Here is a 22,944-nt window from a genome sequence, read left to right as displayed (position 1 = left end):
GCCTGGGCCCAGGCAGTGTTGGTCAGTGCTGCTCAGCAGGCAGCACCGGACTGGATTGGATTAAAGCTGATACAAGGTGTGAAGGAACAAGGGGTGGCTGTGGGCATGCACTTGCTGCCGCTGCCAGTGTTTATCTGCATGGCAGGAGGGCATTTGGGCGTTGCCAGGAAGGCGTTTTTATGTAGATTCCTCCTCCTCTTTCAGCACTGCATTGTGGTGCAAGCAAAAGAAGCAAATCCTGTCTGGCTTCCTCTCCGGCCTTTATTCACCTCCCTCCCGCTTAGTAGCTGTAAATGTGTGTGAGCCTGCAGGGCCCCATGGAATTGCCTAGGAGTAGGCTGAATCAATCGCTGCAAGGGGTGAACAGCAGTATTAGGCAGGCTCGGTCAACGGCCGGCCCATTCGGGTTATCGCTTCTCGGCCTTTTGGCTAAGATCAAGTGTAGTATCTGTTCTTATCAGTTTAATATCTGATACGTCCCCTATCTGGGGACCATATATTAAATGGATTTTTCGAACAGGGAGATGGAAATAGAGCTTGCTCTGTCCACTCCACGCATTGACCTGGTATTGCAGTATTTCCAGGACCGGTGCACCCTTCCCTTATGTGTTGACTAAAATCAGATTCCAAAAGTGCTATTTGTGTTTGCTATTGTTTTTGTCTTTCTGATGGGATCTCCCCTTTTAATCCCATTATTTCAACACCTGTTGGACAATGCATTTGTACAGTCATGTGTGATAATGAGCTCATTTATTAAATGCAATTAATTAATACATTGCCACCTCTTGTTGTGTGTGTGTGTGTGTGTGTGTGTGTGTGTGTGTGTGTGTGTGTGTGTGTGTGTGTGTGTGTGTGTCTTCTGTGTTTCTGTGTTTCCGGCATTTCACATTGGAACAGCTCATTCACCTTCCTTGTCTTCTCTCCGCCCTCCCTTTTAGGTAAGTTAAAGAGCTGCACCTGAGCCAGCCACTGATTGATGCAGCACCACAGTCAAATAGTGGAGTGGAGTGGAGTAGGGGAACAGCAAACAGCCATTAAAGCAGCCAGCCGCCTACCCGCCACAATGGACCTACCTGTGTACACTAGATGGATGTGATGGAATGTACTGTCGTCCCTACATTTCAAGAAGAAGTAAGAATTGCAGTTGCAACAAACCCTTGCTTGCCTACAAAGAGAGCAGCAATTTGGATTTGTTACTATGTTACCTGGAAGAATAACAAACTGTGCAAGGATGGAGGTTGTAGGAGCAAAGAGAAGTTGTCTGTAAAGTTGGTGGATGCCTATTTTCCATTTTGCAGTCCCTTGTCTCCCTCTTGTGGCCTCCTGGAGGCAAGTAGCTGTGCAAAAAAAAGACAGCCTGGCGGCCGGCTGTTGCAGTGTTGCCCTCTCAGGCAACACTGAGTGACTGACTGAGCCGCACCGTCTTATATAAAGTTCAGACGGAACTTTGCACGTGTCATAGTGGAGCCCTCAGGATTCCAGAGCCAGCTTTCTGACATCATAATGGGGCCTGCCTCAGAGATAAAAGCCTGGGCCCAGGCAGTGTTGGTCAGTGCTGCTCAGCAGGCAGCACCGGACTGGATTGGATTAAAGCTGATACAAGGTGTGAAGGAACAAGGGGTGGCTGTGGGCATGCACTTGCTGCCGCTGCCAGTGTTTATCTGCATGGCAGGAGGGCATTTGGGCGTTGCCAGGAAGGCGTTTTTATGTAGATTCCTCCTCCTCTTTCAGCACTGCATTGTGGTGCAAGCAAAAGAAGCAAATCCTGTCTGGCTTCCTCTCCGGCCTTTATTCACCTCCCTCCCGCTTAGTAGCTGTAAATGTGTGTGAGCCTGCAGGGCCCCATGGAATTGCCTAGGAGTAGGCTGAATCAATCGCTGCAAGGGGTGAACAGCAGTATTAGGCAGGCTCGGTCAACGGCCGGCCCATTCGGGTTATCGCTTCTCGGCCTTTTGGCTAAGATCAAGTGTAGTATCTGTTCTTATCAGTTTAATATCTGATACGTCCCCTATCTGGGGACCATATATTAAATGGATTTTTCGAACAGGGAGATGGAAATAGAGCTTGCTCTGTCCACTCCACGCATTGACCTGGTATTGCAGTATTTCCAGGACCGGTGCACCCTTCCCTTATGTGTTGACTAAAATCAGATTCCAAAAGTGCTATTTGTGTTTGCTATTGTTTTTGTCTTTCTGATGGGATCTCCCCTTTTAATCCCATTATTTCAACACCTGTTGGACAATGCATTTGTACAGTCATGTGTGATAATGAGCTCATTTATTAAATGCAATTAATTAATACATTGCCACCTCTTGTTGTGTGTGTGTGTGTGTGTGTGTGTGTGTGTGTGTGTGTGTGTGTGTGTGTGTGTGTGTGTGTGTGTGTGTCTTCTGTGTTTCTGTGTTTCCGGCATTTCACATTGGAACAGCTCATTCACCTTCCTTGTCTTCTCTCCGCCCTCCCTTTTAGGTAAGTTAAAGAGCTGCACCTGAGCCAGCCACTGATTGATGCAGCACCACAGTCAAATAGTGGAGTGGAGTGGAGTAGGGGAACAGCAAACAGCCATTAAAGCAGCCAGCCGCCTACCCGCCACAATGGACCTACCTGTGTACACTAGATGGATGTGATGGAATGTACTGTCGTCCCTACATTTCAAGAAGAAGTAAGAATTGCAGTTGCAACAAACCCTTGCTTGCCTACAAAGAGAGCAGCAATTTGGATTTGTTACTATGTTACCTGGAAGAATAACAAACTGTGCAAGGATGGAGGTTGTAGGAGCAAAGAGAAGTTGTCTGTAAAGTTGGTGGATGCCTATTTTCCATTTTGCAGTCCCTTGTCTCCCTCTTGTGGCCTCCTGGAGGCAAGTAGCTGTGCAAAAAAAAGACAGCCTGGCGGCCGGCTGTTGCAGTGTTGCCCTCTCAGGCAACACTGAGTGACTGACTGAGCCGCACCGTCTTATATAAAGTTCAGACGGAACTTTGCACGTGTCATAGTGGAGCCCTCAGGATTCCAGAGCCAGCTTTCTGACATCATAATGGGGCCTGCCTCAGAGATAAAAGCCTGGGCCCAGGCAGTGTTGGTCAGTGCTGCTCAGCAGGCAGCACCGGACTGGATTGGATTAAAGCTGATACAAGGTGTGAAGGAACAAGGGGTGGCTGTGGGCATGCACTTGCTGCCGCTGCCAGTGTTTATCTGCATGGCAGGAGGGCATTTGGGCGTTGCCAGGAAGGCGTTTTTATGTAGATTCCTCCTCCTCTTTCAGCACTGCATTGTGGTGCAAGCAAAAGAAGCAAATCCTGTCTGGCTTCCTCTCCGGCCTTTATTCACCTCCCTCCCGCTTAGTAGCTGTAAATGTGTGTGAGCCTGCAGGGCCCCATGGAATTGCCTAGGAGTAGGCTGAATCAATCGCTGCAAGGGGTGAACAGCAGTATTAGGCAGGCTCGGTCAACGGCCGGCCCATTCGGGTTATCGCTTCTCGGCCTTTTGGCTAAGATCAAGTGTAGTATCTGTTCTTATCAGTTTAATATCTGATACGTCCCCTATCTGGGGACCATATATTAAATGGATTTTTCGAACAGGGAGATGGAAATAGAGCTTGCTCTGTCCACTCCACGCATTGACCTGGTATTGCAGTATTTCCAGGACCGGTGCACCCTTCCCTTATGTGTTGACTAAAATCAGATTCCAAAAGTGCTATTTGTGTTTGCTATTGTTTTTGTCTTTCTGATGGGATCTCCCCTTTTAATCCCATTATTTCAACACCTGTTGGACAATGCATTTGTACAGTCATGTGTGATAATGAGCTCATTTATTAAATGCAATTAATTAATACATTGCCACCTCTTGTTGTGTGTGTGTGTGTGTGTGTGTGTGTGTGTGTGTGTGTGTCTTCTGTGTTTCTGTGTTTCCGGCATTTCACATTGGAACAGCTCATTCACCTTCCTTGTCTTCTCTCCGCCCTCCCTTTTAGGTAAGTTAAAGAGCTGCACCTGAGCCAGCCACTGATTGATGCAGCACCACAGTCAAATAGTGGAGTGGAGTGGAGTAGGGGAACAGCAAACAGCCATTAAAGCAGCCAGCCGCCTACCCGCCACAATGGACCTACCTGTGTACACTAGATGGATGTGATGGAATGTACTGTCGTCCCTACATTTCAAGAAGAAGTAAGAATTGCAGTTGCAACAAACCCTTGCTTGCCTACAAAGAGAGCAGCAATTTGGATTTGTTACTATGTTACCTGGAAGAATAACAAACTGTGCAAGGATGGAGGTTGTAGGAGCAAAGAGAAGTTGTCTGTAAAGTTGGTGGATGCCTATTTTCCATTTTGCAGTCCCTTGTCTCCCTCTTGTGGCCTCCTGGAGGCAAGTAGCTGTGCAAAAAAAAGACAGCCTGGCGGCCGGCTGTTGCAGTGTTGCCCTCTCAGGCAACACTGAGTGACTGACTGAGCCGCACCGTCTTATATAAAGTTCAGACGGAACTTTGCACGTGTCATAGTGGAGCCCTCAGGATTCCAGAGCCAGCTTTCTGACATCATAATGGGGCCTGCCTCAGAGATAAAAGCCTGGGCCCAGGCAGTGTTGGTCAGTGCTGCTCAGCAGGCAGCACCGGACTGGATTGGATTAAAGCTGATACAAGGTGTGAAGGAACAAGGGGTGGCTGTGGGCATGCACTTGCTGCCGCTGCCAGTGTTTATCTGCATGGCAGGAGGGCATTTGGGCGTTGCCAGGAAGGCGTTTTTATGTAGATTCCTCCTCCTCTTTCAGCACTGCATTGTGGTGCAAGCAAAAGAAGCAAATCCTGTCTGGCTTCCTCTCCGGCCTTTATTCACCTCCCTCCCGCTTAGTAGCTGTAAATGTGTGTGAGCCTGCAGGGCCCCATGGAATTGCCTAGGAGTAGGCTGAATCAATCGCTGCAAGGGGTGAACAGCAGTATTAGGCAGGCTCGGTCAACGGCCGGCCCATTCGGGTTATCGCTTCTCGGCCTTTTGGCTAAGATCAAGTGTAGTATCTGTTCTTATCAGTTTAATATCTGATACGTCCCCTATCTGGGGACCATATATTAAATGGATTTTTCGAACAGGGAGATGGAAATAGAGCTTGCTCTGTCCACTCCACGCATTGACCTGGTATTGCAGTATTTCCAGGACCGGTGCACCCTTCCCTTATGTGTTGACTAAAATCAGATTCCAAAAGTGCTATTTGTGTTTGCTATTGTTTTTGTCTTTCTGATGGGATCTCCCCTTTTAATCCCATTATTTCAACACCTGTTGGACAATGCATTTGTACAGTCATGTGTGATAATGAGCTCATTTATTAAATGCAATTAATTAATACATTGCCACCTCTTGTTGTGTGTGTGTGTGTGTGTGTGTGTGTGTGTGTGTGTGTGTCTTCTGTGTTTCTGTGTTTCCGGCATTTCACATTGGAACAGCTCATTCACCTTCCTTGTCTTCTCTCCGCCCTCCCTTTTAGGTAAGTTAAAGAGCTGCACCTGAGCCAGCCACTGATTGATGCAGCACCACAGTCAAATAGTGGAGTGGAGTGGAGTAGGGGAACAGCAAACAGCCATTAAAGCAGCCAGCCGCCTACCCGCCACAATGGACCTACCTGTGTACACTAGATGGATGTGATGGAATGTACTGTCGTCCCTACATTTCAAGAAGAAGTAAGAATTGCAGTTGCAACAAACCCTTGCTTGCCTACAAAGAGAGCAGCAATTTGGATTTGTTACTATGTTACCTGGAAGAATAACAAACTGTGCAAGGATGGAGGTTGTAGGAGCAAAGAGAAGTTGTCTGTAAAGTTGGTGGATGCCTATTTTCCATTTTGCAGTCCCTTGTCTCCCTCTTGTGGCCTCCTGGAGGCAAGTAGCTGTGCAAAAAAAAGACAGCCTGGCGGCCGGCTGTTGCAGTGTTGCCCTCTCAGGCAACACTGAGTGACTGACTGAGCCGCACCGTCTTATATAAAGTTCAGACGGAACTTTGCACGTGTCATAGTGGAGCCCTCAGGATTCCAGAGCCAGCTTTCTGACATCATAATGGGGCCTGCCTCAGAGATAAAAGCCTGGGCCCAGGCAGTGTTGGTCAGTGCTGCTCAGCAGGCAGCACCGGACTGGATTGGATTAAAGCTGATACAAGGTGTGAAGGAACAAGGGGTGGCTGTGGGCATGCACTTGCTGCCGCTGCCAGTGTTTATCTGCATGGCAGGAGGGCATTTGGGCGTTGCCAGGAAGGCGTTTTTATGTAGATTCCTCCTCCTCTTTCAGCACTGCATTGTGGTGCAAGCAAAAGAAGCAAATCCTGTCTGGCTTCCTCTCCGGCCTTTATTCACCTCCCTCCCGCTTAGTAGCTGTAAATGTGTGTGAGCCTGCAGGGCCCCATGGAATTGCCTAGGAGTAGGCTGAATCAATCGCTGCAAGGGGTGAACAGCAGTATTAGGCAGGCTCGGTCAACGGCCGGCCCATTCGGGTTATCGCTTCTCGGCCTTTTGGCTAAGATCAAGTGTAGTACCTGCTCAAGCTGAGGTTAGTAATCATCCCTGCCGGTGGTACGTGGGCCATCGTAGGGGGATGACAGAACGCCGAGGTGAGGGCAGGGAACCACAACGGTCATCGCTCTGGTGTACGCATTTGGTTTAAAGGTACCATTTGTAGGTGACCAGGCGACCGCCGGATCGAGGTCAGGAGGTCGGGTAGTTTGAAAGCCCGAGTTGCTATGTGCCCCAGGGCTGGTGACCCTGGGGTGCCCTAACTCACTGGGGGTGGGATCCCACTGAGTGAAGGCACACTTGCACGCACTCTTCTTTCACACTTTTAAGCACACACCTTTATTCTCCCGGCCTTCTGGCTGGGAGATGAGGAATTTTTATATACCTGGCGGATGTCCAGGCTGTATCACAGCGCACATCCACTTATTTAATTTTGTTTTTCACTGTGTGTTTGTCACGTTTGTCACAAGGATTTTGGGATGCGGTGCCCTTTTGGGACCCTCCTGAGGTCTAGGGGGAAAATGTGTGGCCTTCTGGTTCCTTTTTCCCCTGCAACCCGGCCTCCCTTCTTCGGAGGGGAGGTGCAACTAGGATGCAGGCTCCTAGGTGGACACTGGGGTGGCAGCCCAGGTAGAAGCCTAGGAGTGTGTTTGGGTCTCCCTAAGCTTCGGCGAGGGGGGACCATCGATCCTTGATCCTCTAGGCCTATGGTTTGGAGGGTCAGGGAATGGTTATGCGGGGCCTCTCTCTTTTAAGAGAAGGGCTGCGATAGACCGCATCCTTGTGCACTTTTTGTGTGGCACCTCTGCACTTTTTATGCACTTGGGTGATAGAAAGCACGGCTCGGGCTTTCAAAAAAAAAAAAAAAAAAAAATCTGTTCTTATCAGTTTAATATCTGATACGTCCCCTATCTGGGGACCATATATTAAATGGATTTTTCGAACAGGGAGATGGAAATAGAGCTTGCTCTGTCCACTCCACGCATTGACCTGGTATTGCAGTATTTCCAGGACCGGTGCACCCTTCCCTTATGTGTTGACTAAAATCAGATTCCAAAAGTGCTATTTGTGTTTGCTATTGTTTTTGTCTTTCTGATGGGATCTCCCCTTTTAATCCCATTATTTCAACACCTGTTGGACAATGCATTTGTACAGTCATGTGTGATAATGAGCTCATTTATTAAATGCAATTAATTAATACATTGCCACCTCTTGTTGTGTGTGTGTGTGTGTGTGTGTGTGTGTGTGTGTGTGTGTGTGTGTGTGTGTGTGTGTGTGTGTGTGTGTCTTCTGTGTTTCTGTGTTTCCGGCATTTCACATTGGAACAGCTCATTCACCTTCCTTGTCTTCTCTCCGCCCTCCCTTTTAGGTAAGTTAAAGAGCTGCACCTGAGCCAGCCACTGATTGATGCAGCACCACAGTCAAATAGTGGAGTGGAGTGGAGTAGGGGAACAGCAAACAGCCATTAAAGCAGCCAGCCGCCTACCCGCCACAATGGACCTACCTGTGTACACTAGATGGATGTGATGGAATGTACTGTCGTCCCTACATTTCAAGAAGAAGTAAGAATTGCAGTTGCAACAAACCCTTGCTTGCCTACAAAGAGAGCAGCAATTTGGATTTGTTACTATGTTACCTGGAAGAATAACAAACTGTGCAAGGATGGAGGTTGTAGGAGCAAAGAGAAGTTGTCTGTAAAGTTGGTGGATGCCTATTTTCCATTTTGCAGTCCCTTGTCTCCCTCTTGTGGCCTCCTGGAGGCAAGTAGCTGTGCAAAAAAAAGACAGCCTGGCGGCCGGCTGTTGCAGTGTTGCCCTCTCAGGCAACACTGAGTGACTGACTGAGCCGCACCGTCTTATATAAAGTTCAGACGGAACTTTGCACGTGTCATAGTGGAGCCCTCAGGATTCCAGAGCCAGCTTTCTGACATCATAATGGGGCCTGCCTCAGAGATAAAAGCCTGGGCCCAGGCAGTGTTGGTCAGTGCTGCTCAGCAGGCAGCACCGGACTGGATTGGATTAAAGCTGATACAAGGTGTGAAGGAACAAGGGGTGGCTGTGGGCATGCACTTGCTGCCGCTGCCAGTGTTTATCTGCATGGCAGGAGGGCATTTGGGCGTTGCCAGGAAGGCGTTTTTATGTAGATTCCTCCTCCTCTTTCAGCACTGCATTGTGGTGCAAGCAAAAGAAGCAAATCCTGTCTGGCTTCCTCTCCGGCCTTTATTCACCTCCCTCCCGCTTAGTAGCTGTAAATGTGTGTGAGCCTGCAGGGCCCCATGGAATTGCCTAGGAGTAGGCTGAATCAATCGCTGCAAGGGGTGAACAGCAGTATTAGGCAGGCTCGGTCAACGGCCGGCCCATTCGGGTTATCGCTTCTCGGCCTTTTGGCTAAGATCAAGTGTAGTATCTGTTCTTATCAGTTTAATATCTGATACGTCCCCTATCTGGGGACCATATATTAAATGGATTTTTCGAACAGGGAGATGGAAATAGAGCTTGCTCTGTCCACTCCACGCATTGACCTGGTATTGCAGTATTTCCAGGACCGGTGCACCCTTCCCTTATGTGTTGACTAAAATCAGATTCCAAAAGTGCTATTTGTGTTTGCTATTGTTTTTGTCTTTCTGATGGGATCTCCCCTTTTAATCCCATTATTTCAACACCTGTTGGACAATGCATTTGTACAGTCATGTGTGATAATGAGCTCATTTATTAAATGCAATTAATTAATACATTGCCACCTCTTGTTGTGTGTGTGTGTGTGTGTGTGTGTGTGTGTGTGTGTGTGTGTGTGTGTGTGTGTGTGTCTTCTGTGTTTCTGTGTTTCCGGCATTTCACATTGGAACAGCTCATTCACCTTCCTTGTCTTCTCTCCGCCCTCCCTTTTAGGTAAGTTAAAGAGCTGCACCTGAGCCAGCCACTGATTGATGCAGCACCACAGTCAAATAGTGGAGTGGAGTGGAGTAGGGGAACAGCAAACAGCCATTAAAGCAGCCAGCCGCCTACCCGCCACAATGGACCTACCTGTGTACACTAGATGGATGTGATGGAATGTACTGTCGTCCCTACATTTCAAGAAGAAGTAAGAATTGCAGTTGCAACAAACCCTTGCTTGCCTACAAAGAGAGCAGCAATTTGGATTTGTTACTATGTTACCTGGAAGAATAACAAACTGTGCAAGGATGGAGGTTGTAGGAGCAAAGAGAAGTTGTCTGTAAAGTTGGTGGATGCCTATTTTCCATTTTGCAGTCCCTTGTCTCCCTCTTGTGGCCTCCTGGAGGCAAGTAGCTGTGCAAAAAAAAGACAGCCTGGCGGCCGGCTGTTGCAGTGTTGCCCTCTCAGGCAACACTGAGTGACTGACTGAGCCGCACCGTCTTATATAAAGTTCAGACGGAACTTTGCACGTGTCATAGTGGAGCCCTCAGGATTCCAGAGCCAGCTTTCTGACATCATAATGGGGCCTGCCTCAGAGATAAAAGCCTGGGCCCAGGCAGTGTTGGTCAGTGCTGCTCAGCAGGCAGCACCGGACTGGATTGGATTAAAGCTGATACAAGGTGTGAAGGAACAAGGGGTGGCTGTGGGCATGCACTTGCTGCCGCTGCCAGTGTTTATCTGCATGGCAGGAGGGCATTTGGGCGTTGCCAGGAAGGCGTTTTTATGTAGATTCCTCCTCCTCTTTCAGCACTGCATTGTGGTGCAAGCAAAAGAAGCAAATCCTGTCTGGCTTCCTCTCCGGCCTTTATTCACCTCCCTCCCGCTTAGTAGCTGTAAATGTGTGTGAGCCTGCAGGGCCCCATGGAATTGCCTAGGAGTAGGCTGAATCAATCGCTGCAAGGGGTGAACAGCAGTATTAGGCAGGCTCGGTCAACGGCCGGCCCATTCGGGTTATCGCTTCTCGGCCTTTTGGCTAAGATCAAGTGTAGTATCTGTTCTTATCAGTTTAATATCTGATACGTCCCCTATCTGGGGACCATATATTAAATGGATTTTTCGAACAGGGAGATGGAAATAGAGCTTGCTCTGTCCACTCCACGCATTGACCTGGTATTGCAGTATTTCCAGGACCGGTGCACCCTTCCCTTATGTGTTGACTAAAATCAGATTCCAAAAGTGCTATTTGTGTTTGCTATTGTTTTTGTCTTTCTGATGGGATCTCCCCTTTTAATCCCATTATTTCAACACCTGTTGGACAATGCATTTGTACAGTCATGTGTGATAATGAGCTCATTTATTAAATGCAATTAATTAATACATTGCCACCTCTTGTTGTGTGTGTGTGTGTGTGTGTGTGTGTGTGTGTGTGTGTGTGTGTGTGTGTGTGTGTGTGTGTGTCTTCTGTGTTTCTGTGTTTCCGGCATTTCACATTGGAACAGCTCATTCACCTTCCTTGTCTTCTCTCCGCCCTCCCTTTTAGGTAAGTTAAAGAGCTGCACCTGAGCCAGCCACTGATTGATGCAGCACCACAGTCAAATAGTGGAGTGGAGTGGAGTAGGGGAACAGCAAACAGCCATTAAAGCAGCCAGCCGCCTACCCGCCACAATGGACCTACCTGTGTACACTAGATGGATGTGATGGAATGTACTGTCGTCCCTACATTTCAAGAAGAAGTAAGAATTGCAGTTGCAACAAACCCTTGCTTGCCTACAAAGAGAGCAGCAATTTGGATTTGTTACTATGTTACCTGGAAGAATAACAAACTGTGCAAGGATGGAGGTTGTAGGAGCAAAGAGAAGTTGTCTGTAAAGTTGGTGGATGCCTATTTTCCATTTTGCAGTCCCTTGTCTCCCTCTTGTGGCCTCCTGGAGGCAAGTAGCTGTGCAAAAAAAAGACAGCCTGGCGGCCGGCTGTTGCAGTGTTGCCCTCTCAGGCAACACTGAGTGACTGACTGAGCCGCACCGTCTTATATAAAGTTCAGACGGAACTTTGCACGTGTCATAGTGGAGCCCTCAGGATTCCAGAGCCAGCTTTCTGACATCATAATGGGGCCTGCCTCAGAGATAAAAGCCTGGGCCCAGGCAGTGTTGGTCAGTGCTGCTCAGCAGGCAGCACCGGACTGGATTGGATTAAAGCTGATACAAGGTGTGAAGGAACAAGGGGTGGCTGTGGGCATGCACTTGCTGCCGCTGCCAGTGTTTATCTGCATGGCAGGAGGGCATTTGGGCGTTGCCAGGAAGGCGTTTTTATGTAGATTCCTCCTCCTCTTTCAGCACTGCATTGTGGTGCAAGCAAAAGAAGCAAATCCTGTCTGGCTTCCTCTCCGGCCTTTATTCACCTCCCTCCCGCTTAGTAGCTGTAAATGTGTGTGAGCCTGCAGGGCCCCATGGAATTGCCTAGGAGTAGGCTGAATCAATCGCTGCAAGGGGTGAACAGCAGTATTAGGCAGGCTCGGTCAACGGCCGGCCCATTCGGGTTATCGCTTCTCGGCCTTTTGGCTAAGATCAAGTGTAGTATCTGTTCTTATCAGTTTAATATCTGATACGTCCCCTATCTGGGGACCATATATTAAATGGATTTTTCGAACAGGGAGATGGAAATAGAGCTTGCTCTGTCCACTCCACGCATTGACCTGGTATTGCAGTATTTCCAGGACCGGTGCACCCTTCCCTTATGTGTTGACTAAAATCAGATTCCAAAAGTGCTATTTGTGTTTGCTATTGTTTTTGTCTTTCTGATGGGATCTCCCCTTTTAATCCCATTATTTCAACACCTGTTGGACAATGCATTTGTACAGTCATGTGTGATAATGAGCTCATTTATTAAATGCAATTAATTAATACATTGCCACCTCTTGTTGTGTGTGTGTGTGTGTGTGTGTGTGTGTGTGTGTGTGTGTGTGTGTGTGTGTGTGTGTGTGTGTGTCTTCTGTGTTTCTGTGTTTCCGGCATTTCACATTGGAACAGCTCATTCACCTTCCTTGTCTTCTCTCCGCCCTCCCTTTTAGGTAAGTTAAAGAGCTGCACCTGAGCCAGCCACTGATTGATGCAGCACCACAGTCAAATAGTGGAGTGGAGTGGAGTAGGGGAACAGCAAACAGCCATTAAAGCAGCCAGCCGCCTACCCGCCACAATGGACCTACCTGTGTACACTAGATGGATGTGATGGAATGTACTGTCGTCCCTACATTTCAAGAAGAAGTAAGAATTGCAGTTGCAACAAACCCTTGCTTGCCTACAAAGAGAGCAGCAATTTGGATTTGTTACTATGTTACCTGGAAGAATAACAAACTGTGCAAGGATGGAGGTTGTAGGAGCAAAGAGAAGTTGTCTGTAAAGTTGGTGGATGCCTATTTTCCATTTTGCAGTCCCTTGTCTCCCTCTTGTGGCCTCCTGGAGGCAAGTAGCTGTGCAAAAAAAAGACAGCCTGGCGGCCGGCTGTTGCAGTGTTGCCCTCTCAGGCAACACTGAGTGACTGACTGAGCCGCACCGTCTTATATAAAGTTCAGACGGAACTTTGCACGTGTCATAGTGGAGCCCTCAGGATTCCAGAGCCAGCTTTCTGACATCATAATGGGGCCTGCCTCAGAGATAAAAGCCTGGGCCCAGGCAGTGTTGGTCAGTGCTGCTCAGCAGGCAGCACCGGACTGGATTGGATTAAAGCTGATACAAGGTGTGAAGGAACAAGGGGTGGCTGTGGGCATGCACTTGCTGCCGCTGCCAGTGTTTATCTGCATGGCAGGAGGGCATTTGGGCGTTGCCAGGAAGGCGTTTTTATGTAGATTCCTCCTCCTCTTTCAGCACTGCATTGTGGTGCAAGCAAAAGAAGCAAATCCTGTCTGGCTTCCTCTCCGGCCTTTATTCACCTCCCTCCCGCTTAGTAGCTGTAAATGTGTGTGAGCCTGCAGGGCCCCATGGAATTGCCTAGGAGTAGGCTGAATCAATCGCTGCAAGGGGTGAACAGCAGTATTAGGCAGGCTCGGTCAACGGCCGGCCCATTCGGGTTATCGCTTCTCGGCCTTTTGGCTAAGATCAAGTGTAGTATCTGTTCTTATCAGTCCTTGTAAGGATAGATAGCTCGGAGAACCACTGGGGGCTATAAACACTAGCTTAGCGATCCAAGAGCGTTCCAGACGAAGCCGGCGACGAACTGCGGAGAAGAACCACCGAAGACGACGATCCAGAAGGGAGAAGCCGCCATCGGGGAAGAAGCTCCGGGAGATCGCTGCCGGGAAGAAGGAGAACTGCGACAGAGACCTTCGGAGAAGAGCCGCTGCTGAAGGGGATCTTTGAAGAAGCTCGGCCGCAGAAGAAGCTCGACGAGGAACCGCTGCGGAAGAAATTTCGTGGAAGAACCTCGGCCAGCAAGGAGAAGATTTGCATAGCTCCGCCCCCTTCGGGAAAGAGCTATCGAAGATCCTCCCCAAGCGACAGGAACAGCTGGAAGAAGCCATGGCCTCAACCAGCAACCCTGCCACCCAGAAGAAGAAGGCTGATGGACCAGGTGAGCCGGCCCAGGCCAGGACATCTCCTCCTGAAGCCTCCTCAAGCGAACAGGCCACCAGGAAGCCGAACCAGGCTGCTCCAACCCTGGAGCCCTGGATGAAGCAGACGGTGGCCCTGAAGCTGAAGGAGGTGGACGGGAGAGTGCCGGACATGACGGAAGAAGTGTTCTGCCAGAAGATGCTCCTGGACCAGGGCTTCGCTAAGCCGGAGACCATCAGCATCCAGGCCTTCATGACCGGGATGTTCTTCGTGACCTTCGCTTCGATCAACATCTGCAGAAGGTACTGGGAGATGGTGAAAGCGGCGAGGCCTGAATCCCCTTTCTCTCGCTTTGTGGGCAACTGCCCTGTCCAAAGAGAGGAAAGGCGGGTGACGGTCTCAATGCGGAACCCACACACCCCCGGCAAAGACATCACCACGCTCCTGAAGCGGTTCTGCACAGTGGTGAGGGAACCCACCCACATCCTGAACGGACTCGGCTTCTGGACTGGCAAGTGGTCGGTAATCGTCCGACTGAACAAGGATTCGAGCGCGGAAGACGGCCTCCAGCACCTGCCCCAGTCATTCTCGCTGGGCAACTCCTACGGCCTCATCTACTACCCGGACATGCCGCAGATCTGCAGGAGATGCAGCAAGAAGGGTCATTCGGTGAAGGACTGCAAGGAGGACGCCTGCAAGAACTGCCGGGTAACAGGACACGAGACCAAAGACTGCCCGAAACGGACAATGTGCAACCTCTGCGGACAAGCAGCCCACTCTTACAAGGACTGCCCGAAGAGGGATCGATCCTGGGCAACTGTAGCAGCGAAAGCTCCAGCCAGAGGGAACCCCGCCCCAGCCAGAGCTCCAGCGGCACAGAAGACCGGGAAAAAGAAGGATGGTAAGAAGACGACAGTCCCTCCCCCCCCTCTCCCGGCCCTCCCTCGCCCTACCCTTCCCACCCTCCCTCGCCCGGCCCTCCCCACCCCCCCGTCCCCAACCCCTGTCACCCCCACTGAGGCTCTCACCTTCTCCTACCCACCCATCTCAGTGGTCCTGTCACCTGCACCTCTCCCAACCCAGCCTCCCTTCTCCCCAGCTCCAGCAGCACTAACATCTTCCCCTCCAGCTGCTGGAGTCCTCTCCCTGGAGGATTTTCCCCCTCTTGTCTCCTCAGGTGCCATCCAGAGGAAGAGAAAGGTGAGGGACAGCCCAGCTGCTGAGTCCTCAAAGAGACAAGTCGTGGAAATCTGCGAAGATTCCCTTGCGCAGCAGGAGGAAATGGAGCAGATGGTGGAGGAACTCGTGTCTGAACCTGAGGTCATCGACTTCACAACAGACATCCAGGTGGCTACAATCCTGGAACAATTTTTGTCAGAGGGCCTGCTGGATCTTCCGGACCCGCCAGGCTCCAGAGAGGAGGATCCGCCCGACCGGACTGGTAACTAAGGTGTATCGTTTGCACTAACCTTCTTTATTCTCCCCCATGGCTGCTAAACTTAACATCTTTAGCCTCAATGTGAGGAGTGTTAGAGATAGGACTAGATGTCAGATGGTGCTAACTTTTCTTTCCAAGCAGTCGAGTGATGTATTTATGCTGCAGGAATGTACTCTCCCCTCTTCCAGGTCATACCATCATCTGGCCAGGCAGTGGACCCATGGCCCGTCCTACTGGTCTGGTGGGGGCGACTGTAAGTCTGCAGGGGTTGCCATCCTGATTAGGGGAAGCGTATTTACTGTTGACTCTGTCCAGGAGCTCGTCTGCGGCCGCTTGTTGGTCGTAGACGGTTCCTGGGCGGGAGAGCCGATTAGGCTCATCAACGTGTACGCTCCCCCTATGAAGGCTGAGCGCCTGGAACTATTCCAGACCCTGCGGACCCAGCTCGCCACCACTAGGGCAGTGGTGATGGCCGGGGACTTCAACTGCCCCATCGAAGAGGATGGACGAAGTTCCGGCACTTCAATCAAGCTGGATGTCAGTTCCAAACTGCTTATCGAGATGGTAACCGAAGCATCCTTGCAGGACGTTGTGGGCTCCATGGGGATCGGCTCTGTGAACTATTCATGGAGCCGACCCGATGGCTCACTTCGTTCTCGGATTGACTTTGTGTTCACCTCCCGGGCAGTCAAGCAGCATGGGCACTCCATGGTCCCCTGCTTCTTCTCTGACCACAGGGCCATTCTCTTCCAGGGTGCCATCGGCCACGGTTTTCCTCCCGGCCCTGGCTCCTGGAAGCTGAATTGTGCCCTGCTGGAAAGAGAAGAGGTACTGGCGGAACTTAGAGACGCCTATATTGTTTGGAGGAATGATAAAGTTTTCTTTGACAAAACCTGTGACTGGTGGGAATATGTTAAAGTTGAATTTCGTTGTTTCTTTCAGGCAAAAAGTCGTCAACAGGCGTGTGAGAGGAAGAGAGACTTCAGAGAGATGCAGCGTCAGCTGCGATCCCTGCAAGACCTCCTTCAATGCGGCTGGGACGTCAGGAAGGAGCTGGAGGAAGCCAAAAAGGGCCTGAAAAGGCACTTTGAGGAGGAATCCAAGCGAATTGTCTTTCGTTCCAAGGTGGAGAACCTGGAGAAGGGTGAGAAATGTAACTCGTTCTTTTTCAGGAAACTCCATGCCGGCCACACGCCCCTGAAGGAACTCCGAGATGAGACCGGAAACATGCATTCTGGGAAGAAGGAGGTGATGGGAGTCGTCACAGACTACTACCGAAGCCTCTACTCCCGGAAAACCACTGACCCCGAAGCCGCCGATAAATTCCTGTCAGGTATCACTAATCATCTTGATCCTGCAGGTACGGAGGCTATGGACGTACCCCTGACGGTGGAGGAACTGCTCTCTGCCGCTAAATCCTTCAGACCCGGCAGGACCCCGGGCAGTGATGGTCTCCCAGCAGAGCTCTATGTAGCGCTGGGGGACTTGATCTGTCCGGACCTGCTGGAGCTCTATGAGGAGATGGTGGTGGAGGGTAGAATGCCACCGTCCTTGAGAGAAGGCATGATCACGATCTTGTATAAGCGGAAGGGGGAGAGATGTGACCTGAAAAACTGGCGTCCCATCTCTCTCCTGAACGTGGACTACAAGATCCTCGCCAAAGTATTGACCAACAGACTGAAGGTTGTCATCGGACAGATCATCGGATCGGACCAAACCTGCGGCATTCCTGGCCGTAGGGTGGCCGACAGTCTTGCCCTGGTGAGGGACACGGTGCATTACATGCAAAGCCGCCGTACACACGCGGCCCTGGTCAGTCTGGATCAGGAGAAGGCTTTTGACCGGGTCTCTCACGAATTCATGGGTAAGGCTCTGCGTAGGCTGCGGCTTGGCAGGTTGTTCTGTTTGTATGTTAACCTGATGTATTGCGACATTTACAGCTCGGTGCTGGTGAACGGCTGGAAGACTGACCCCTTTCCTGTATCGTCGGGGGTTAGACAAGGCTGTCCTCTTTCACCTCTCCTTTTTGTTTGTGTTATAGAGCTCTTCGCAGAGGCTATCCGGCAGAATGGAGAGATCAGAGGGATCACCGCACCAGGTCCAGGACACTTCGAGGTCAAATGCTCGCTGTACATGGACGACGTGACCGTCTTCTGCGCTGACCAGAGTTCGGTGACTGCACTCGTCCAGACCTGCGAGGAGTTCGGACGCGCTTCAGGGGCAAAAGTCAACTGCGGGAAGTCGGAAGCCATGCTCTTCGGAAAGTGGTACCTGCCTTCTCCTGCCTCCTTCCCGTTTACTATCAAGCCGGACTTCATCAAAATTCTGGGAGTCTGGTTCGGTAAGGAAGGTGCAGCCCTAAAGTCGTGGGAAGAACGCTTGGCCAAAGTCAACCAAAGGATCGGACTGTGGAGCCTCAGACAACTCACTATTGAGGGCAAAGCAATGGTCCTGCGTAACGAAGTCTTGCCTGTGCTACAATACACTGCACAGGCATGGCCCCCTCTTGCAACGGTCTCGAGGGCCATTACCAGGACTGTGTTTCGCTTCATCTGGGGCTCGAAAATGGACAGAGTAAAGCGGACTGTTATGTACAAGGAGCCCCGCAAAGGTGGGAAGGGTATACCCGACATTCCCACTCTGCTGCGTATCGCTTTTGTATGTGACTGTGTTCGTAGGACTCTGAGGACAGCAAACGGCTCTGCGGGCAAGGCCATGTCCCGCTACTTCCTCCTTCCCCTCTGGCGAGGTTTTGGCTGGGATAAGTGGGACAGCTCCTTCCCTTACAACTGGCACGCTCCCTGGTTCTACGGAGATGTCGTCCGGTTTGTGAGGGAGCATCAACTGGAGGGTCTTAAGCCCGACTTGTGGAAACCTAAGACGATCCACAAGCACATCAGAGCAAAGGACTCACTGGAGTTTGTTCCAGGGCTTCATGCCGACACGTTGGAGACTGTTTGGACTAACGTGTCATCTGGCAGGTTGACCAACGGGCACAAGGACATTTCATGGATGGCCATCCAGGGAGGACTGCCTCTTAGGTCATTCATGCATGCCCGCAACCTGTGCAAGACCCGGTACTGCCCCAGGTGCCCCTTCACGGAGGAAACATCTTTGCACATTTTCTGGCAGTGCCCCTTTGCACAGGGTCTGTTGAAAGCCTTGGAACACGAACTCAAGGACTCAGTTCCCAGGAACAGACTGTCGTACCGCTCGGTACTTTATGGACTATTTCCTGGGAATACCACGGATGGAGCAATCCAGGAAGCCTGGCGCCTTATGAACTGTTTTAAGGACGCTATATGGTTCGCCAGGAATCGTCTGATTTTGCGGAGAGAGAGTGTGTCCGTCCAGGACTGCCGCAGGCTGATCCACAGCCTGCTCAGAGACTATTCCACCTGGGACAGCCCGGACGTCGATGAGGAAGAGGACTGATACTCCCCTTCCCCCCACTCTCCCTTCTTGTGTGTTGTCTTTCAATAAAGCTTCGGGCCTGTGATTTCCCGCTTCCCTATCCCCTCCTACCCACTCCCCTATCCCATCACTTGTCTGTAATGCTTTGTTGTTTGGCTTTAGTGAATGCAAGAATGTTAGTGTAGCATGTGGTGTAATGTATAGCATAGGCTAGCCTGTACTGTGTATTATACTGTCATGTTATGTTTGACGACTGTTATTATTTATTATTTGCTGCTTCATGGCTCGCGCTGCGTCGCAGTAATGTTTGTATGATGACGATTGATTGTCAATAAAGCATTTTTCAATCAAAAATCTGTTCTTATCAGTTTAATATCTGATACGTCCCCTATCTGGGGACCATATATTAAATGGATTTTTCGAACAGGGAGATGGAAATAGAGCTTGCTCTGTCCACTCCACGCATTGACCTGGTATTGCAGTATTTCCAGGACCGGTGCACCCTTCCCTTATGTGTTGACTAAAATCAGATTCCAAAAGTGCTATTTGTGTTTGCTATTGTTTTTGTCTTTCTGATGGGATCTCCCCTTTTAATCCCATTATTTCAACACCTGTTGGACAATGCATTTGTACAGTCATGTGTGATAATGAGCTCATTTATTAAATGCAATTAATTAATACATTGCCACCTCTTGTTGTGTGTGTGTGTGTGTGTGTGTGTGTGTGTGTGTGTGTGTGTGTGTGTGTGTGTGTGTGTGTGTGTGTGTGTCTTCTGTGTTTCTGTGTTTCCGGCATTTCACATTGGAACAGCTCATTCACCTTCCTTGTCTTCTCTCCGCCCTCCCTTTTAGGTAAGTTAAAGAGCTGCACCTGAGCCAGCCACTGATTGATGCAGCACCACAGTCAAATAGTGGAGTGGAGTGGAGTAGGGGAACAGCAAACAGCCATTAAAGCAGCCAGCCGCCTACCCGCCACAATGGACCTACCTGTGTACACTAGATGGATGTGATGGAATGTACTGTCGTCCCTACATTTCAAGAAGAAGTAAGAATTGCAGTTGCAACAAACCCTTGCTTGCCTACAAAGAGAGCAGCAATTTGGATTTGTTACTATGTTACCTGGAAGAATAACAAACTGTGCAAGGATGGAGGTTGTAGGAGCAAAGAGAAGTTGTCTGTAAAGTTGGTGGATGCCTATTTTCCATTTTGCAGTCCCTTGTCTCCCTCTTGTGGCCTCCTGGAGGCAAGTAGCTGTGCAAAAAAAAGACAGCCTGGCGGCCGGCTGTTGCAGTGTTGCCCTCTCAGGCAACACTGAGTGACTGACTGAGCCGCACCGTCTTATATAAAGTTCAGACGGAACTTTGCACGTGTCATAGTGGAGCCCTCAGGATTCCAGAGCCAGCTTTCTGACATCATAATGGGGCCTGCCTCAGAGATAAAAGCCTGGGCCCAGGCAGTGTTGGTCAGTGCTGCTCAGCAGGCAGCACCGGACTGGATTGGATTAAAGCTGATACAAGGTGTGAAGGAACAAGGGGTGGCTGTGGGCATGCACTTGCTGCCGCTGCCAGTGTTTATCTGCATGGCAGGAGGGCATTTGGGCGTTGCCAGGAAGGCGTTTTTATGTAGATTCCTCCTCCTCTTTCAGCACTGCATTGTGGTGCAAGCAAAAGAAGCAAATCCTGTCTGGCTTCCTCTCCGGCCTTTATTCACCTCCCTCCCGCTTAGTAGCTGTAAATGTGTGTGAGCCTGCAGGGCCCCATGGAATTGCCTAGGAGTAGGCTGAATCAATCGCTGCAAGGGGTGAACAGCAGTATTAGGCAGGCTCGGTCAACGGCCGGCCCATTCGGGTTATCGCTTCTCGGCCTTTTGGCTAAGATCAAGTGTAGTATCTGTTCTTATCAGTTTAATATCTGATACGTCCCCTATCTGGGGACCATATATTAAATGGATTTTTCGAACAGGGAGATGGAAATAGAGCTTGCTCTGTCCACTCCACGCATTGACCTGGTATTGCAGTATTTCCAGGACCGGTGCACCCTTCCCTTATGTGTTGACTAAAATCAGATTCCAAAAGTGCTATTTGTGTTTGCTATTGTTTTTGTCTTTCTGATGGGATCTCCCCTTTTAATCCCATTATTTCAACACCTGTTGGACAATGCATTTGTACAGTCATGTGTGATAATGAGCTCATTTATTAAATGCAATTAATTAATACATTGCCACCTCTTGTTGTGTGTGTGTGTGTGTGTGTGTGTGTGTGTGTGTGTGTGTGTGTGTGTGTGTGTGTGTGTGTGTGTCTTCTGTGTTTCTGTGTTTCCGGCATTTCACATTGGAACAGCTCATTCACCTTCCTTGTCTTCTCTCCGCCCTCCCTTTTAGGTAAGTTAAAGAGCTGCACCTGAGCCAGCCACTGATTGATGCAGCACCACAGTCAAATAGTGGAGTGGAGTGGAGTAGGGGAACAGCAAACAGCCATTAAAGCAGCCAGCCGCCTACCCGCCACAATGGACCTACCTGTGTACACTAGATGGATGTGATGGAATGTACTGTCGTCCCTACATTTCAAGAAGAAGTAAGAATTGCAGTTGCAACAAACCCTTGCTTGCCTACAAAGAGAGCAGCAATTTGGATTTGTTACTATGTTACCTGGAAGAATAACAAACTGTGCAAGGATGGAGGTTGTAGGAGCAAAGAGAAGTTGTCTGTAAAGTTGGTGGATGCCTATTTTCCATTTTGCAGTCCCTTGTCTCCCTCTTGTGGCCTCCTGGAGGCAAGTAGCTGTGCAAAAAAAAGACAGCCTGGCGGCCGGCTGTTGCAGTGTTGCCCTCTCAGGCAACACTGAGTGACTGACTGAGCCGCACCGTCTTATATAAAGTTCAGACGGAACTTTGCACGTGTCATAGTGGAGCCCTCAGGATTCCAGAGCCAGCTTTCTGACATCATAATGGGGCCTGCCTCAGAGATAAAAGCCTGGGCCCAGGCAGTGTTGGTCAGTGCTGCTCAGCAGGCAGCACCGGACTGGATTGGATTAAAGCTGATACAAGGTGTGAAGGAACAAGGGGTGGCTGTGGGCATGCACTTGCTGCCGCTGCCAGTGTTTATCTGCATGGCAGGAGGGCATTTGGGCGTTGCCAGGAAGGCGTTTTTATGTAGATTCCTCCTCCTCTTTCAGCACTGCATTGTGGTGCAAGCAAAAGAAGCAAATCCTGTCTGGCTTCCTCTCCGGCCTTTATTCACCTCCCTCCCGCTTAGTAGCTGTAAATGTGTGTGAGCCTGCAGGGCCCCATGGAATTGCCTAGGAGTAGGCTGAATCAATCGCTGCAAGGGGTGAACAGCAGTATTAGGCAGGCTCGGTCAACGGCCGGCCCATTCGGGTTATCGCTTCTCGGCCTTTTGGCTAAGATCAAGTGTAGTATCTGTTCTTATCAGTTTAATATCTGATACGTCCCCTATCTGGGGACCATATATTAAATGGATTTTTCGAACAGGGAGATGGAAATAGAGCTTGCTCTGTCCACTCCACGCATTGACCTGGTATTGCAGTATTTCCAGGACCGGTGCACCCTTCCCTTATGTGTTGACTAAAATCAGATTCCAAAAGTGCTATTTGTGTTTGCTATTGTTTTTGTCTTTCTGATGGGATCTCCCCTTTTAATCCCATTATTTCAACACCTGTTGGACAATGCATTTGTACAGTCATGTGTGATAATGAGCTCATTTATTAAATGCAATTAATTAATACATTGCCACCTCTTGTTGTGTGTGTGTGTGTGTGTGTGTGTGTGTGTGTGTGTGTGTGTGTGTGTGTGTGTGTCTTCTGTGTTTCTGTGTTTCCGGCATTTCACATTGGAACAGCTCATTCACCTTCCTTGTCTTCTCTCCGCCCTCCCTTTTAGGTAAGTTAAAGAGCTGCACCTGAGCCAGCCACTGATTGATGCAGCACCACAGTCAAATAGTGGAGTGGAGTGGAGTAGGGGAACAGCAAACAGCCATTAAAGCAGCCAGCCGCCTACCCGCCACAATGGACCTACCTGTGTACACTAGATGGATGTGATGGAATGTACTGTCGTCCCTACATTTCAAGAAGAAGTAAGAATTGCAGTTGCAACAAACCCTTGCTTGCCTACAAAGAGAGCAGCAATTTGGATTTGTTACTATGTTACCTGGAAGAATAACAAACTGTGCAAGGAT

The 22,944-nt window shown here is 49.8% G+C and overlaps 10 non-coding genes and 3 pseudogenes across 10 annotated transcripts; all 13 read left to right on the top strand.

The window, feature by feature from the left end:
* Positions 1-409: 409 nt before the first annotated feature.
* Positions 410-600, top strand: LOC142723084 (U2 spliceosomal RNA). Its single transcript, XR_012875301.1, has one exon. It is a non-coding gene; the product is annotated as a U2 spliceosomal RNA (small nuclear RNA).
* A 1,336-nt stretch (positions 601-1,936) lies between these two features.
* On the top strand, positions 1,937-2,127 carry LOC142723083 (U2 spliceosomal RNA). The gene has a single exon (XR_012875300.1). It is a non-coding gene; the product is annotated as a U2 spliceosomal RNA (small nuclear RNA).
* Positions 2,128-3,467: 1,340 nt separating this feature from the next.
* Positions 3,468-3,658, top strand: LOC142723082 (U2 spliceosomal RNA). The gene has a single exon (XR_012875299.1). It is a non-coding gene; the product is annotated as a U2 spliceosomal RNA (small nuclear RNA).
* A 1,310-nt stretch (positions 3,659-4,968) lies between these two features.
* LOC142723081 (U2 spliceosomal RNA) lies at positions 4,969-5,159 on the top strand. Its single transcript, XR_012875298.1, has one exon. It is a non-coding gene; the product is annotated as a U2 spliceosomal RNA (small nuclear RNA).
* Positions 5,160-6,469: 1,310 nt separating this feature from the next.
* LOC142723027 (U2 spliceosomal RNA) lies at positions 6,470-6,539 on the top strand (annotated as a pseudogene).
* A 788-nt stretch (positions 6,540-7,327) lies between these two features.
* On the top strand, positions 7,328-7,512 carry LOC142723016 (U2 spliceosomal RNA). Its single transcript, XR_012875270.1, has one exon. It is a non-coding gene; the product is annotated as a U2 spliceosomal RNA (small nuclear RNA).
* A 1,340-nt stretch (positions 7,513-8,852) lies between these two features.
* Positions 8,853-9,043, top strand: LOC142723080 (U2 spliceosomal RNA). The gene has a single exon (XR_012875297.1). It is a non-coding gene; the product is annotated as a U2 spliceosomal RNA (small nuclear RNA).
* Positions 9,044-10,371: 1,328 nt separating this feature from the next.
* On the top strand, positions 10,372-10,562 carry LOC142723078 (U2 spliceosomal RNA). Its single transcript, XR_012875296.1, has one exon. It is a non-coding gene; the product is annotated as a U2 spliceosomal RNA (small nuclear RNA).
* A 1,334-nt stretch (positions 10,563-11,896) lies between these two features.
* Positions 11,897-12,087, top strand: LOC142723077 (U2 spliceosomal RNA). Its single transcript, XR_012875295.1, has one exon. It is a non-coding gene; the product is annotated as a U2 spliceosomal RNA (small nuclear RNA).
* Positions 12,088-13,423: 1,336 nt separating this feature from the next.
* On the top strand, positions 13,424-13,525 carry LOC142723021 (U2 spliceosomal RNA; annotated as a pseudogene).
* Positions 13,526-19,087: 5,562 nt separating this feature from the next.
* Positions 19,088-19,261, top strand: LOC142722970 (U2 spliceosomal RNA; annotated as a pseudogene).
* A 1,342-nt stretch (positions 19,262-20,603) lies between these two features.
* Positions 20,604-20,794, top strand: LOC142723076 (U2 spliceosomal RNA). The gene has a single exon (XR_012875294.1). It is a non-coding gene; the product is annotated as a U2 spliceosomal RNA (small nuclear RNA).
* A 1,336-nt stretch (positions 20,795-22,130) lies between these two features.
* On the top strand, positions 22,131-22,321 carry LOC142723075 (U2 spliceosomal RNA). The gene has a single exon (XR_012875293.1). It is a non-coding gene; the product is annotated as a U2 spliceosomal RNA (small nuclear RNA).
* The last annotated feature ends 623 nt before the right edge of the window (positions 22,322-22,944 follow it).

Source organism: Rhinoderma darwinii, unplaced genomic scaffold, assembly GCF_050947455.1.
Source record: "Rhinoderma darwinii isolate aRhiDar2 unplaced genomic scaffold, aRhiDar2.hap1 Scaffold_546, whole genome shotgun sequence".
NCBI classification, from domain to species: Eukaryota; Metazoa; Chordata; class Amphibia; order Anura; family Rhinodermatidae; genus Rhinoderma; species Rhinoderma darwinii.
The sequence above is the reverse complement of the archived record's forward strand: the minus strand, read 5'-3'. Positions and strand labels throughout refer to the sequence as shown.